This window comes from Patiria miniata, unplaced genomic scaffold (assembly GCF_015706575.1).
Source record: "Patiria miniata isolate m_02_andy unplaced genomic scaffold, ASM1570657v1 HiC_scaffold_6, whole genome shotgun sequence".
Taxonomy (NCBI): Eukaryota; Metazoa; Echinodermata; class Asteroidea; order Valvatida; family Asterinidae; genus Patiria; species Patiria miniata.
In genome coordinates this window covers 10,125,346-10,141,061 of record NW_024037073.1, presented here as the reverse complement: position 1 = coordinate 10,141,061, position 15,716 = coordinate 10,125,346, and the positions used below count along the sequence as shown (strand labels likewise).

Sequence of the window (15,716 nt, the reverse complement as noted above, 5' to 3'; positions counted from 1 at the left end):
TTTGCTTGATTGTTTGCCTATTCATCCGCTTTCTAACTGTATAAAGTTTGTCCAGAACCATTCATGTTAAGGTACCTTTAGACTGCGATACATGAGAGCCATGCGGGTTGGCGCTGACAGGCCTTGCTATGGGATTTTCTGCACAAAAACTAAACTAGTGGCATCAGGTAATACATATGCGGTTTTCACCAAATGTTCAGGTCTAGGGCCTTGCCGATTTGTATGCTGGTTGGCCTTTTCATCTGCTTTGCAACAGTATAAAGTTTGTACAATTCATGTTGAGGTAGCTTTTGATCGAGATATAGAGAGCCAGTTGAGCAGAGTGCTGACAGGTCTTGCTATGGGAGTTACTGTACAAAACGAAACTCGAGAAACTCAATTACTACATCTTGCATTTTCTCCAAAAGTCTTGGGTCTGAACTTGGTTGTTTTTGCACAATGTAGGCCTATTCAACAGCTTTCCAACGGTGTAGAGTTTGTCTCTAATTTCCAATGTTAAGGTACCTTTTGATCGAGATATAGAGAGCCAGTCGAGAACAGCGCTGACAGGTCTTGCTATATGAGTTATGCACAAAACGAAACTGGAGGAACTCAATTACTACATCTCGCATTTTCTCCAAAAGTCTTGGGTGTGAATTACACTGTAAACAAAACCCGTAAAAACACTGTCCATTTCCCGTATTGTTTACGGTTTAGTACCGTTATTGCTCGAACCGTCACAAGAAAGAACGTGCTACGTGCATTTCCAGTAAAACTTGGTGCCCTGACGCAGGCTGGGATTCACAATGGTTTGTATTCGTAACTTTTCAAAACCCCTCCCCTTTCAAACCCTCACAACCGCCTAGTTTTTAAAGCTGTGATTCGTGTGCACTCACGCAACGTTCGCTACGTGCTGATCATTGGGACGTCAAAGCTTTGGTATTGCGAAATTTGAAGAGTCAAGCAGCTAATCCTGCGGTGTTGACCAGCAATAGGTTGACCCCTTTCTGTGGGATCGGTAAAAAGTTGTAAATGAAAATTACAACTTAAAGATAATTTCACCTTAAGTGATTTGAAAACCACTATGCGTGTAAAAGACAAGCTGCAAGACGTATGCATACCCCACTCCCAGCTGCTGCAACTAGAACCTACCCCCCTCCCTACCCCTACACTCAGCTCTGACGCCACCCACTTTGTATTCCATTACTTTACGGCAAATTGCCGTTAAATTTACGGGAAATTCGCGTTAAAATTACGGTCACCGTCATTTTTGGAAACCCGTAACTGACCGTAATTTTACGGTCTTTTGTTGGCAACCCGTTTGACAGTGCTTTTACCGTAAAATTACGGGCAAATTTTTTACAGTGTAAGACTTGGTTGTTTGTGCATGTTGTAGCCCTGATTAGCCGACTTTTGAACGATGAGAGTTTGTTTGCAATATTCCATTGTAGTGACTGACATAATTATAGAGAGCCAGTCCTACACGGCGCCGACAGGCCCTGCTATAGGGGTTACTGCACAAAACGAAACTAGCGGGAATTAGTTACTATATCTTGTATTTTCTCCAAAAGTCTTGGGTGTGAATTAAGACTTGGTTGTTTTGTGCATGTTGTAGCCCTGATTGGCCGACTTTTGAACGATGAAGAGTTTGTTTGCAATATTCCATTGCAATTTTCCATAGTCTTTTCAGACTTGTCAGGAATTTCTGATGTGTTTATATATAGTTCATTTTTCAGTGCTAGGCCTATGTCTATTGTCTTCAGTTATATTGGTCTGCGGACTTCAATTTATTTGTCTCCAGTTATATTGGTCTGCGGACTTCAAATTTATGGTACAATATGCACAGTAGCGAAACTAGCCAGCTACAATGTGTCCTGTAATTTTTATTGGCAAAATGCCCGAAATTTGAGTTATGTTATGTCATTGCTGGCCAAAGCCCAAATGACAGACATTCAAAGGCGGGGAAAAAGCTGCACAAAAAAATAAATACGGCCAGAACGTGATCGGCCGGCGGGCCTAGTTGGCCATATTAATTTGTCGAGTTCCCCAAATGTATTGTTAACTCACGTTGAATGTGATGGCGCTAGACTATTTTTTGCAGGGATAACATAGGTAGCCTTATTTGATTGGTTTTTTTTTTATCTGGCCTTAAACATTAGGCACTGTAAAATTACAAATCTTAAGTTATTCATTGAAGCAAACTGGAATTTAAGTAATTAATTTTTTTTCATTTCTCTTCGAAAGTTAAAAAAAAAATGTTTTTCCTCCCGGCTTTCGCTTAAGGCCGACTCGTGCATAAGGCCCCATAGGCTGCAGACTTTTCCGAGTGTAGAAAGTATCAAGTACACATATGCAAAAATATTGGGAATCTTCTATTGACAAATTGCCCGAAAATCAAGACTTGGAAAATCATGTCATGGCTGACCATGGTGCCGTCCCGGTCCTGCACGGAAACATTTATTTGTGAAGACCTTAATTAAGGAAATTGCCCCAGAAAACGCTACTACATCAAAGGAACAGACACCCCCCCCCCCCGCGCCTCTCAATCTCCGAGCCCAGGAATAGAATTAATTGAAGGAAATTCATTTTTCTAGAGTTTACTTAAGGACAATGCCCCAGAAAATGCTCCTGTAGCTACAACTCAAGAAACAGATCTTCAACCCGACTTGTACGTTGTACTTTGTAGATCAAACTCCCGAACGGTCCACCAGAGACTTAACTGGAAGTTGACGAGAGTGGATTAATGTCTAGCAGGGGCTGTGACGTTTTTGTTGGTTTTGGATGGAGCTTTTGAAGGCTGGAGAGGAAGACTTAGCACTTCAAGTCACTATAACTTCAATGCTTCAAACGGTATGCAATCCTGCGCACCTCAGACAAGGGCGGATCCGGGGGGGGGCCAAAGGGGGCCATGCCTCCCCCCCCAAAAAAAACAAACAAAACGAAACCAATTTTTGTTTTGTATGTGACATAGTACACCACCATCTTTTCCTCAAAAAACATTAGTTAAAGTGGTCAGAAATTGCCTCAGATCGCACCACAGAGCATCTAGAAGCCTTAAGCGGGCCCCGAACCCCACGCCGTAATTTTTTTGACCCACTTTCAATTGGGGGGACCAAAAAATTGTGGCCCCACCCAAAAAAAAATTGTGTTCTGGATCCGCCCTTGACCTCAGACACGATGGTTATTATACATGCAATATGCATCAATATAAAATGAGAAAAAGCTTAGTGTTCTGACTGAAAAATAGGGCTGGTACCAAATACACACTTTGCGCTGCATGAGCTTGCAGGTCATAGAAGAAGTGGAAGAATGAGACTGCCGGCTGCTCGCACCAATTGCCATCTTCATCCTTTTTCCCCAATGGGAATTAAATTCTTCAATGCCATTTTTAAAAGATGAATTTTGTTTTGGATGACTAGACAGTGGGTGACAGGTACAGGCTTCTCCTTCACGTGCAATGTTTTTATCTGGTATCTGTAAATTGTAACTAATGTATTTTGTATTCAGTGTACTTCCCTTTTTAATAAGCTTTGCGAGCATTGTAATTTCTTCATCTGGAGATTAATAAAGTTTTCTTATGTCTCATGTCTTATGTAGTACCCTGTGAAAGGATTTCAACCAGGAACTTATCGTTCGGAAGAAAACAATGCTCGAAGTTGTTTTTCAGCACTATTATCATTGTGCACAATAATAATATCGTTCTCCTTGATCAGCGCCCCCAATAGTCAGATAGTGTCCTTTCCCTTTTCTCCCCCCCCCCCCCCCATGAAGAAAATAAAACGGGCGGGGGCGGGGCCGGGCCCGGGGAGGGGGGGGGGGGGGGGGCAGGCGATCGATGCGGCCTGGCATGGGTTTCGGTGACCGTTTTAGCCGATTTTCGGCTAGATCTGACAGATTTGTTTTAAACAAAATGGGATCTGCCAGTGCCAGAAACTCTAGCACTCCAGCAGAATGAACAATAATTCTGTTAAATCGGTGAACCTTGCAGAAAATAAATATAAATGCCAGGCTAGATAAGCGCCATTTTTGTAGTGAATTTTTTAATTTGTCATTTTTTAAAGGAAATTTTATATTTTTTAAAATTTGTTTTACAGGAAATCTTCTGACATCTGCATGTCCGTATCATCAGTGTTAATGTGTTTTGTGTAATTATTGGTGATTAGTACTTAGTTTGAGTAACTCCGGCTCTAATGCCTATCGCATTAGAGCTGGAGTTACTCAAGCTAATTAGCACTGGAATAGCAGATTTTTGTTAAATCTAGCATATTTTGAAGCGCATCTAGCAGAATTGTGTCTTTTCCATACGGTCACCCTAGGTACCTGCGGGGACCTACGATGAATGCCGAGGCCGATGAGCATGGATGCGCAGCACAGTTCGTTTGACCAGGTAAATCGCTACAACTTTTCAGTTTTTGCTTTCTGTTTAGTGCCTACATGTATATTTTTGAATTATATTATAATATATTAAAATCTCACTCTTTGGGACCTCAAAACTCCAAGCTTGGGCCCAGATCGTGCACAGAAAAGTCCTCGTCCGGAAACTGGGCAAACGGAGTGTTTGTATTTAATTTGGAAATGACGATCGATGACTTGATGGCGCACTTTCCCCTAACCCGAAATTAATTTGACAATCGAAATAATCGACAAATTTAAGGCAGTTGTGTATTGTCATGGTCCCCCATTCTGTTGGAGTTTTTGAATTGTTTTTAGGATTTCTACCCCAAGAATCTGTTCAAAATTGCAAAACAGGTGTCATTAGAATTTAGAATTGATAAAAGTCTGCTTTAAAGTAGTCCGAGTAACTTGGACCCAACTTATCGCCTTTTTTAACATTTGGACAACCATCTTAATTATCGATGTCTACTTGTACCTAAGGTGGCATATCTAGTAATTTGGAGGCCGTTTTGAAGGTGAAATCTGATTTTTTTTGTTGGAAAATGTTGGTTTTTGGGACTGTGTTGTCTAGGTCGCGGTACTATATTAGCTTGGACCTTACTATCGCCAGACCATGTCCAAATGTTAAAAAAGGCGATAAGTTGGGTCCAAGTTACTCGGACTAGCTTTAAAGGTGATTTTTGAGCAATAAAAAAACATTTTTGATTCTAATTTGACATGTTTGAAAAAACAAAACAGGGGCCCTACACTTCACGATCGCCCTTAGGACCCTGTTCCTGAAAAGGGCAAGATTACCATATGCGAAGTTCACTAATTTTCCTCTGTATTGACTAACAAGCCCCCAGATAGCAATTTCATGTCATCAAAGTCAATTTGAGCAGTGAGAAAATACAAGCATTTTCTTAAAAAACACTTAGAATTTTTCAGTCCACTCATAGGGTTTGTACACAGAGTGTTGAGTGAACTATGTATACGGAAATCTTTCCCTGAAAAGACTCACCAAAACAGCTGACTAAATGACACTCAATTTTAAGTGACATTCTGATATTTCTTTTATTTTCCAAAATGACCTGTGACATGTGAGACCATGCTGACTGCGTAAAGAATGTTGCAATCCGAACGCCACTTTTTTCAGGGGTGTGAAATCTCAGCTTTATAGCTGATTTCAGCTTTTTTTGTTTTGGATTTCAGCTATTTTCCCTCACTTGCTGTGTACAAAAGTATAGGAGATTTCCAAAGTTCAGCTTTTTTTTACACCTTTTTTCAGCTATTTTCAGCTATTTTTGTCAGAGGTCACTCACACCCCTGTTTTTTCTTCATAGGTAGGCCTAGAATTGAAGTATTAGCTTGAAATTTCTAGCTTTCTACTGGATGACTATTGACATGGTCTGGGGAGATTCGCCAGACTCCCCATAAAGCTGGAAATTTCAAGCTATATCATCTGAATGAAGGTCAAGCATTTTTGCTACGGACAAGGACACAGGTGACAATGCACTGCAAAATTGTCCAACAGCCTTGCTATGCAATTCTTTTTAAGGAAATCGAACACTGCCGGTAGCCTCCATTTTGCAAAGAGGATTTGGACAATTTGGGCTGGTTAGGGTTAAAGGTTTACGTTTTCATGGACAAACAAATCTAAAAAAATTGTAAATTCTTTTGATTCCTTTTTAGTGCTAGGCAGAATACAATCCCAATTGGAATTTTTATGTATGCTTCTGAGAATGAAAAAAAAAAAATCAAAACTAGAAAATGTATTCATGACATTCGACAATCTGCATAACACCTAAAACTTGATAGTGTTGTTTCATTTTGTCTGAGCACTGTCCAATTTACACCATGCAATCATTGCAGTGTAATGGAAAACTAAACATTAATTAAAGCTATAGTCCATCATTTGCAGCCATCCGAAAAGTAACTGGAGTAATTACTGTTGAAAAACAAACTTGGTTGAAAGATAGTAAGGGGACTAAACTCCCTGTGAAATTATTCTTTCTGGGAAGCTGTCATTTTGAAGTAATCAACGAAAGAAGGCATTTCCAACGGTGATTCTTAAGAAGCACCGTAGGAAAATTTAAATTAGTAGTTCGTTTTGTTATTCAGCGCAGCGCGCACAAGTTTTGGAACGACGCACACGCGCGCGCGGTTGTTAGGCCTATAATTCGTCGGATCAGTGCGCGACGCCGCGTATAGCTGCAATTCAAAACAATTCAAAACATGATTCAGTAACTTTTGATTTGAAATTGAGATCCTAGAATGCTGCTTTTCTCGGAATGTACAGCTGAAGCTTAGCTGAAACTTCATCAGGTTAGTTGCTCAGTATCCTTCATTAGATTTTGAACACTTTTGTTGCTTCAAACGAACAAAATGCACTAATTACAAATGATGGACTATAGCTTTAATATAGATCTGTATTCCTTTTGACAGACAATACTGAATGTGGTTTCATTTTCAGAGGACCATACAGGAAGTAATTCACATACTTTCTGGCTTGGTCAACATCCGTCATTAGTGGCTTGAAAAAATATAGGGGCCTAAAGCGTATCCTTATAAAGGGTTCACGGAATGAATTTTTCTTAGGAAAATATTTTGTGCATCTTTCTACTCCTCTTAAGTGTATGAACACTGTTTGACATCCTTTTTTGGTTAATTTTTATTGAAAAGTGCACTTCTATAAACATTAAAATTGTCTGTTTTTTTCCGGACAACTGAGTGTGCTGTTGCTGTGATGTCATTTCGGAGAGACACTGTTCAGGTTTAGGGGTTTCGGTTCAAATTGTGAACCCAAAAAATGTGCTCATCAAAAACATAGATTGTATGAGAAAAATTTCTCATACATATTATATGTTGATCAAAAAACCCTTGTCAAACGTCATTTTCACTCTCATGGTGAAACTGTGGGGTCACTTTTTTCTTCTTTTCTTTGTGATTATTTATCATGTGATGAAAAATGGTATCCTCATTAAATCACCTCCATACTGTCACTTTGCAGGTTATAATACGAAGTTAGAAAGTGATCCTACATGTGTAAGCAGGCTTTTATTTCATTTCGGGTTTAAAGGGGCATTGCAGTCTAAAATCCCCAAAATTTCAAGTTTTGGATTGTTTTCTTACATTAACATGTAAAGGTCTGGTTGAAAGGAAACAACCCTAATGTCTTACCGTTTGGTATTAGGACGAAAAACCCGGTTGTTTACATCAGACACATTTGTGTGTGTGTGTGGCATAAGCATGCTTAGGCATTTTCAAGACGTCTCTATTCAATGAACAGTACACGTTGTGTGTGTGTCACACAAGTGTTGTTTCTTACATGTCTGCATACTGCGAAGATTTCACTGTGCTGCTGGATTCGCAACTAGCCTTGAGCACAGCTCGATGTTTGGGGGGGGGGGGAACAAAATTGTGACCCCCGAAATTCGTTCTCCTTCCAATTTAAACAAAATACTCCTTCCTTAAAATGCTCCTTCCAATTAAAACAGTTGCGTTAAAAAAGGAATTTTGTTGCCCAATTGGGTGCATTGTAGGCCGCAATCGCAATGTCCCTTTAACTTGACTACTGACAAGTGCCCTTTGAACAACATCTTTGAAAAATTTGGAAGGAGACCGCTAACATATAATGTAAGGCAAGGTACAAACACTAAAGATGGAGTCTTCAATGTACTACAGGTACATGCTGTTACATGTGTACATGTACATGTACAAATGTATCTCTGTCAATGTTTAAAGCTGTCACTTTTGTTGTTTTATGCTTAGCCATGCATACATCAAGGCAAAATACTGTACGTATTTACTGGATATCATCAGCACTGTCTCTACTGGTACATAAGCAGACAGTGATTGTTGGAGGATTTCGAAGAATTGTGTGGTGGTCAAATCTAATTCACTAAACAAATTCAAGAAAAGATGGATGATTTTGGAGGATTGAGGCCGTAACCTATTATTCAAGTAATTTGAATGAAGGACAGATTAATTGTTTATTTGTAAACATTCACTTTCTTGCTCCAACCCTATTTACCGTAGAACTCAAAGAAGGTAGAAGTCTAACTGCCTAACCATCAAAGAAAAATGCTAAACGAATATATTTTTAACCTTAACTTTCCCAAATCCTCCAAAATTATCTTTGCAAAGTGGAGTATTTTGCAGGATTTAGGCTATGTCAACAATGTGTGGCTGATTTTGGAGGATGCACTGTGTCAAGGTCTTAGGCCAGAACTTGTGTTGTTTTACTTGTTTATAATGTTCAGCTGTGCATAGGCCTAGATTACATGTATACTTGAAATCCTCCGCACTGCTCCAGAATGTGGTCTGCCTCAACACATTGACAGTCATTGCTGGAGGATTTTGCAGGATTGGGGCAGTGGTCACCCCTCTAAGGACCACAATCAAGAAATAACAGATGACTTTGTCACAGGCATGCAACTTTTCCTCGGATCAGCTGATTTCCTCTTTTTTCATTTCCCATGTGTGCCATTGAAAATAGAAAAACGCTGTACAAAATCTTGGAAAGATGTGAATTTCCTCTTTTTTGTGACTTCCCAGTTGCATGCCTGTAATAAATCGGAGGGTTGAGGCTGATAGTGTATGCAAGTTTTACATTGAGGCAGTCAGACGATTTTGCAGGATTGAGGTTGCATCCTAGCAGAGTTAGGGTTGATGAACATGCGTACATAATGCACGTTAACAATACCAGGTACAGAAATCAATTTCCACGCACTAAATTTAAATTAATATGTACCTAATCATGCTAATGATGTTTTAAAGTAACATTTATGTGTTCCCGTAGCCTACGCAGTGTACGGGTATTTCAATTCCAAATGTAATTTATGTACATTGTATCAATTGACTATAAGTGAACAGTTGCCCACGTCAGCTCTAAATTGATGCAATAAAAAAACACACAAATTAATGATAAAACCGCAAGGCTTATTACATTAGTGCACAAGTGGTAATAACTGTGGCGCATCAGTGCATGCCTCAGTATCAACAATCATTGTCATTTATCACGGGGCCGGGGGTGGATAATCTGGGTAGATGTACACAGTTATGAGCCTGCTGATGTGTGGCTATTCCGTTAGAGTAATTACTTTGGGCAGTGTATATTTTTGATTTGTACAGTGTAATTTAGATAGGTCACTTCCCCCACTATGCAGATGATGCACCTGTGAATGATAGGTGTACCATCTGCGAGGGGGATATAACTTCCTTAGAATATCAAGCTGAAAGACACATTTAATTTAAAGGGGCATGAGATGAGTAATTACTGTAATGAGTCGGTGTTTGGGAGGTAAAATTTTACGTATGTATGTACATTGCCTCTTAAAATGAAAACGATGAAACTCCCTTCTTTTTTTAAAATTATTTTCAAGGTGAATTTAATCTTATTTTTCACTTTATGTATTTTCAATTGTATCCACGCTGTTTCCTTTCACCATGAAGTACTGTTCCCAATGATTTTAATTTTTAGATGTTTTGTAACAATCACATACATGTACATGTAGTACATATATAGTTTGCTCATTGGTTGGCTGTTATGCACTGCATACATATCAAGGAAGCAAACAGTAATAATTAAGCATACAAAATGTACAACTTGATAATTGATGAGCCAGCTGTACGTGCCCACACAACTTGCCTGCTTTGTATGTTCATGGTCTGTAGACTACGGACCATTTACACAGACTGAGTTTGACTAGTCACAGTGCTTGCTTGCATGGGCGTCGCCAGGATAGTTTCCGGGGGGGGGGGAGGCCAAGCAAATTTTTCCCCAAGATTCCTCAACTTTTTCATTATATTCTCAATTTATCATTTTTCCTAGCGTGAGCAGGGGAGCATTTGCCCTCCCCCAGCAATATGGCTTCGCACCTCTTTTTCCTTTTTTTTTTTTCCGGGGGGGCCTTGCGACACCCATGGCTTGACATATGATTTGACTGCTGGTGACTAGCCTGTGTTAAAAGTACCGGTAAAGCAGGGAAAGTTGATGGAAATTTCGACTGTCTGTGACTGTTTAAATAGCAGGAGGGTTAATGAAGGCTTAACATGTAAAACTACATGTACATGTAGGCCAACTGGGTGGAGCACTACATGTACATGTACATGTACACTGTACCGTACCTAGCCCCATACATGTACTACCGTACATGTACATGTAGGCCTTTTCACACTACATGTATTGTCTTGCCGGTGGACCCGTGTTGAAATCCAAAAGGCGTTCCAACGTAATGTAAGTGAAGTCTAGCTGGTCCAATCAAACAAGGGTAGTCAAGGCATACCGTTCACAAAAATTGATACACCGTTATGGCACAGGTCGGTTGTAGGTTTGGCATTTTTTACCTGGGTAAAGTTTACTCATAACCATGGTCCCAATCAGGGTTGAATTTTACCCCTGTAGAGAGCAGGGCCTGTGTATATAGTAGAAGCCTTGTTGGATTCTTGCTAGAGTGAAAGGGGTTCCCATAATCTTAAATCTTGGTATTGGACCCAGGTCCAGAAAGGATTTTTTTTATCATTATTATTATTAATCATTTCTGGTAATGAAACCAAGGATTCCTCAAAAGCACCCTAGGCACTGTAGCTCGCAAGCCTGAAGAAACCTGTGGAGAGAATTAAAGACAATGAGAAGAAATTACAGTTTTAGAGGTGGGAGGAAAATTCCAAAAGAATATTCTGGGGAAAACCCACGGAATCAGGTACGGACTGTAAACCCAAACCACATGTTGGCCCAGGCGAGATTCGAACCCAGGTCACAGCGGTGGAAGGCGAGGAAAGTACCGCTACGCCAACCTGACTTTTTCGGATCTGTTATGGATCTATCTAGGCTCTTTATGATGGTCTGTGTGATAGGGTTACGTGTACAGTACACACACTCTGTTTGTGAATTATTCTTCCCCATAAAATCAATAAATTACTGGTTCTGTGTGCATGCATCCTGCCCATTCTTCAGCCTTGACAAATACAATGTAGTTTGAATGCAGCATACACAATATCCAATGCCTGGAATAGATCCATGCTTCCCCGTAGGGGTTCTTTTGTCCATGTGTTTTGCGTTCAACCTGCACAAGCCAATCAAGCGGCTAGAAATAGTTTGTCAACTGTAAATCAGCTACACAGTATCACTGACAATGTACACTGTACATGTATTTGTGTGCCAAGCGCCAACAAGCTTTTCAAGATAACAGTGCACCAGCTGATGTTACAAGCAAGCTATAGTCAGCTGTAAGTATACATTTTGCGTACATGTATGTTCTTAATAACATTCATGATATGAATAGTTTGGGTCATCTTATGAATTCAGCTTGCATGGTGTGACATTGTGATGGATGTTTTCGAAGTGATATCACAAAACTTCAAATTCTGTGGATCACCCGACCACACCGCAGTCGCTTGGCATTCCACAATGTTTTTATTTTGATTTTGAGGCACAAGTTGCCGCAGAATTTTATTTTATTATACAGCAAGCGTTAAACACAAAGTGAAAGCACAAACGGGAGATTTATTTTGATGATAATCTGACGCATTTTCGATATTTACGATATCATTCCTCAATATAGAAAATTTCAATATTTTGATATTAAAAAATTGCTATCGGCAATATCGATATAAAATAATGTCGAATAATCGAGTAATATCGATATATCGACGGTGCTTAGGGCCACCCTGTACATGTAGTAGCAACGTGTGAATCTTGTGTAAATGTTTCAAAGTTGTTTCATCTAGTAATTTCTTTCTTCATACTTTGGCCTGTTGTTATAATGGTCCTATGAGCCGCTATGGGTTCATGAGCCACTACATGTTTATATTAATAATAGTGAGCGTTTATAAAGCGTATATATCCACCAGGAATGGTGCCCAAGGCGCTACATCATTATTACCCCTGCTCATTGAGCCTATGAAACATTCCTAACACCATCTCAGCTCCCTGGGGAGTATACAGCTCCATGCTGCCATTTTCGGAGCAAAGCAGCTAAATCAACCACACTAACCATCTCTGCCCTCACAGGTACCCATTTACTCCTGGGTGGAGAGAAGCAATGAGTGACAAAGTGCCTTGCCCAAGGGCACACGCGCCATGACCCCCAGGCTGGACTCGAACCCCCGACCTGCAGCTTTACCCGCACACCACAAATCCAGTGCCCTTAACCACGAGGCCACAGCACTCCAGCACTGTGGGTTTATCAGGTCAAATACCCCTTTCAGAATGTTGTCTTGGTGGTGTTTCATTTCTCGGAAACATCTGTTGTCGAATGTGACCCACTCCGATTCGGTTTCAAATGTAATGTCGTAAATTTTACTTTCATGCCTTGTAATACATCTGGAAGTTGTGATCAGTAAAAACAAGGTCAAAAGTACACATGTAGGCCTATGCATGCACAATGCTGAGCTGGTACTTCTTGTCTGTAAAAAGTGACACCTCTAAAAAATACTATGTACAAATGAGTATTTGGAAATTCTCTGGAGAAAATGAGGTCAGAATTAGTCTTTCATTTACTTTTTTTTTTTTTGGGGGGGGGGTTGTTGTTTACTTCTTTTTTTATATTGGGGAAGCTGGGGGGGGGGGGGCTATAATTAGGCATATCCAGGGTCAGGTTTTATAGTGACTGTCTAACTGGTTGAGATTTTTTTTGTTAGTCATTGAAGGATGCTATTTTTTATTGGGGTGCTATATTTGGTTTTGCTATATTTGCATGTGCAACAATAACATTATGTACATTGTATACTTACCAATACAGTACATAGGAAGGTCCTGTCACTGGACCTTTAATTTGTACAGACCTTGAAAATATACACATCCCCAGCCAGGGTAGATGTCCAGGGCAGCCCAATAAGTGATCAGCCCTTACTGTGTCAATGCCGAGGTCTCCAACTGAACAGCATGGAGCTAGACACGTATACCGGTACATGTACAGTACAGTATACATACATGTACATTTTATATGCACTGTACATGTACATGTACATGTAAGTGATGCTGCCCCATTCTGACACTCAGTGGCTTCACTCGCTTTACATCACAAAGGGATGTACATGTATTTTGTTTGACCGTCCGGGATGGACATTCCGTGTGCTTTCATTCTCCGGCACAAGTGTCATTCCCATCGTTGATCGGAGTCAGTTTGGACATGTGTGATGTGCACTGGGTACGGGTCTGCCCTGACATTTGTGACATTTTTAACTGATCCAGGGATGCCATAAACAACTAGTGTGGTTTGCTGCTGCTACTGGTGCTACGTGTACCTTAGACTATATAGGAGCACATCCTGTGGCATAGTGATGGTCAAATCTTGTACCGCGGTAAGTAAAAGAGGCACTACATACGTTTGTACATGTACTAGTTTTTTGGGTATGTTTATTCAAAGATAGTAACGGTATTTTTTACTCATGTTTAAATAATTACAAGACAGAAATACACATAAAGAATCAATTAAGCTCTAAACAATCAAGCAAACATATGGGGACTACAGGTTACGTCTGTAAAATGTACAGTAGACATGTACATAGTACATGTACAGCTTATGAAATATGTACCAGTACTGTAGTGTACCTAGGCTGAAGGTTATTAGATCATGGAGCTATAAACACTTTCTCCATGATTAGATGAAGCATAATTTTGTACATGAAGACTTTATTATCCCAACCAGCAGATAGACAAATGTAGAAAATCATTCAAACTGCCTTTACATGTGTACCTGTACAAGGTCATCATTGCAATGCGGTTTATATATTGAATTATTTATATCCAATGTGCATGGTGTACAACTACAAGAGGTAATATTCAAGGCTGTGTTTACTTATAAATACAGTATTTTTTTTAAACTGGAAACTTGGCTGTTCTAGACCGATGAAATCACAGTAACCAACATGTCCAACTCCAAAACATGATTAGTCAGCAGATACCCCAGTAGGTGATGGGATTGTGCCTTTGATGATCATTGGCACACAGTCAGAGTACGTCATGAAAAATATTAGTAGAATAACAAGCAATGGCAGCCATTTTGAACATTTTGAAAATTACTTGTCTAATGTATTTTCAAAAGGACAAGTCTGCCCTATAGCCAAATATCTTTCTCAATTATACCCCAACTGTGTGCCAAATGCTATACTTGTATCATCAAGGCACAATTCCCCTAAATATTTCCCCTATAGTCTGCCCACTGAGTATGATACAAATCAACTTGGTAACCTGATTCTTAGGTACCGGTATGTACGCATGTTTCTAAAACAAAAGATTCAGGTATTTTATGGTTGTGATCATGGCCATTGTATTACATGCTCTCATTCTTTCAAATAGTTGAGGAGTACAAATTACAAGCAAATTTTACCAAACCTTAAAAAGTGTGAACTATGTTTTGAGTATGAAGAAATTATTTTACTGGAATTAATTGTTGAGGTTTGGTGGGATACTTTTCTTCCCTTCTTTTTTTCTTGTTTAAATTTTTATTTTATTTTTTACTCTCGCAAGTACGATGTACTACCGGTATTATATGTATGCACTTCAAAACTGACATCTGATTCAAAATTATACTGTCATACTAATCTATTCTCCACTGTACTCCACTGATATTGGTAAAAAAAAATATTCAGGACTTGATCGGGAGTTTTATTAAAGGTACATTTTGTATGTACACATGGAAACACCCACTTGATTCTGAAAGACTGTCAATGCAAAATTTACGAAGAGATAAATGCCTGACTTAAAATTTTAATTAACGGGCCTTGGTAATTTATCAAGTTAAGTGATTTTTTTAATGGGCACATCACAGTTGGTAAAGTACCGGTATAACTAAACATATTTTGTCCATATTTGTAACATCTCTGTACTACCGGTAGTAGATCTACCGGTACACGTACAATGTACATGTATGCTCTACTTTTAAAGTTCCAATTGTTTTTTGTTTTACAGGGAATTTCCAGTATTTTGTAATTAGTTTACATGTGTGGTTTTTTTTCCAATCAGGATTCTTTGGATACCAGGATATAAGGAAATAAGCAGGCTACTACCGGGTACTACTAGTATGTACCGGTACGGTACAATTGTGCAATTGTAAACAAAATAGTGGCGGAATTAACCCTAACCTTCCCAACTCCATCAAAATCCTAAACAAAATAGTGGCAGAATTAACCCTTACCTCCCCAACTCCATCAAAATCCATCCCCCATCCCCCCGTCAGTTTTTGTTGGTATGACTGTGAGCTGGATGGGAACTTACGGCGAAATCAGCTTTCCGTTATTTGGTTTTGAATGTTGTTTTTTTTTTAAAGATTTATATAACATGTATAACTGGATTTTGAAATCTCTGCTTACTCCCACCTTGAATGGAATTTTTCAAATTGAATTTGATAACAGTGTCC

General features: G+C 39.4%; 2 protein-coding genes across 4 annotated transcripts in view; one reads left to right on the top strand and one right to left on the bottom strand.

The window, feature by feature from the left end:
• Positions 1–15,716, bottom strand: part of LOC119742836 — a 33,068-nt gene that overhangs the window by 8,138 nt on the left and 9,214 nt on the right. The window lies entirely within an intron of this gene.
• LOC119743031 overlaps positions 4,274–15,716 on the top strand; it is a 53,274-nt gene continuing 41,831 nt past the window's right edge. Inside the window, exon 1 of one of the 3 annotated variants that reach the window (XM_038219346.1) lies at positions 4,274–4,366. The gene's annotated coding sequence lies outside the window, so the exon portion shown is untranslated. Of the gene's footprint in view, positions 4,367–11,445; positions 11,584–13,360; positions 13,660–15,716 lie in introns of those variants that run through there. The other 2 variants (XM_038219347.1, XM_038219348.1) reach the window with 2 other exon arrangements.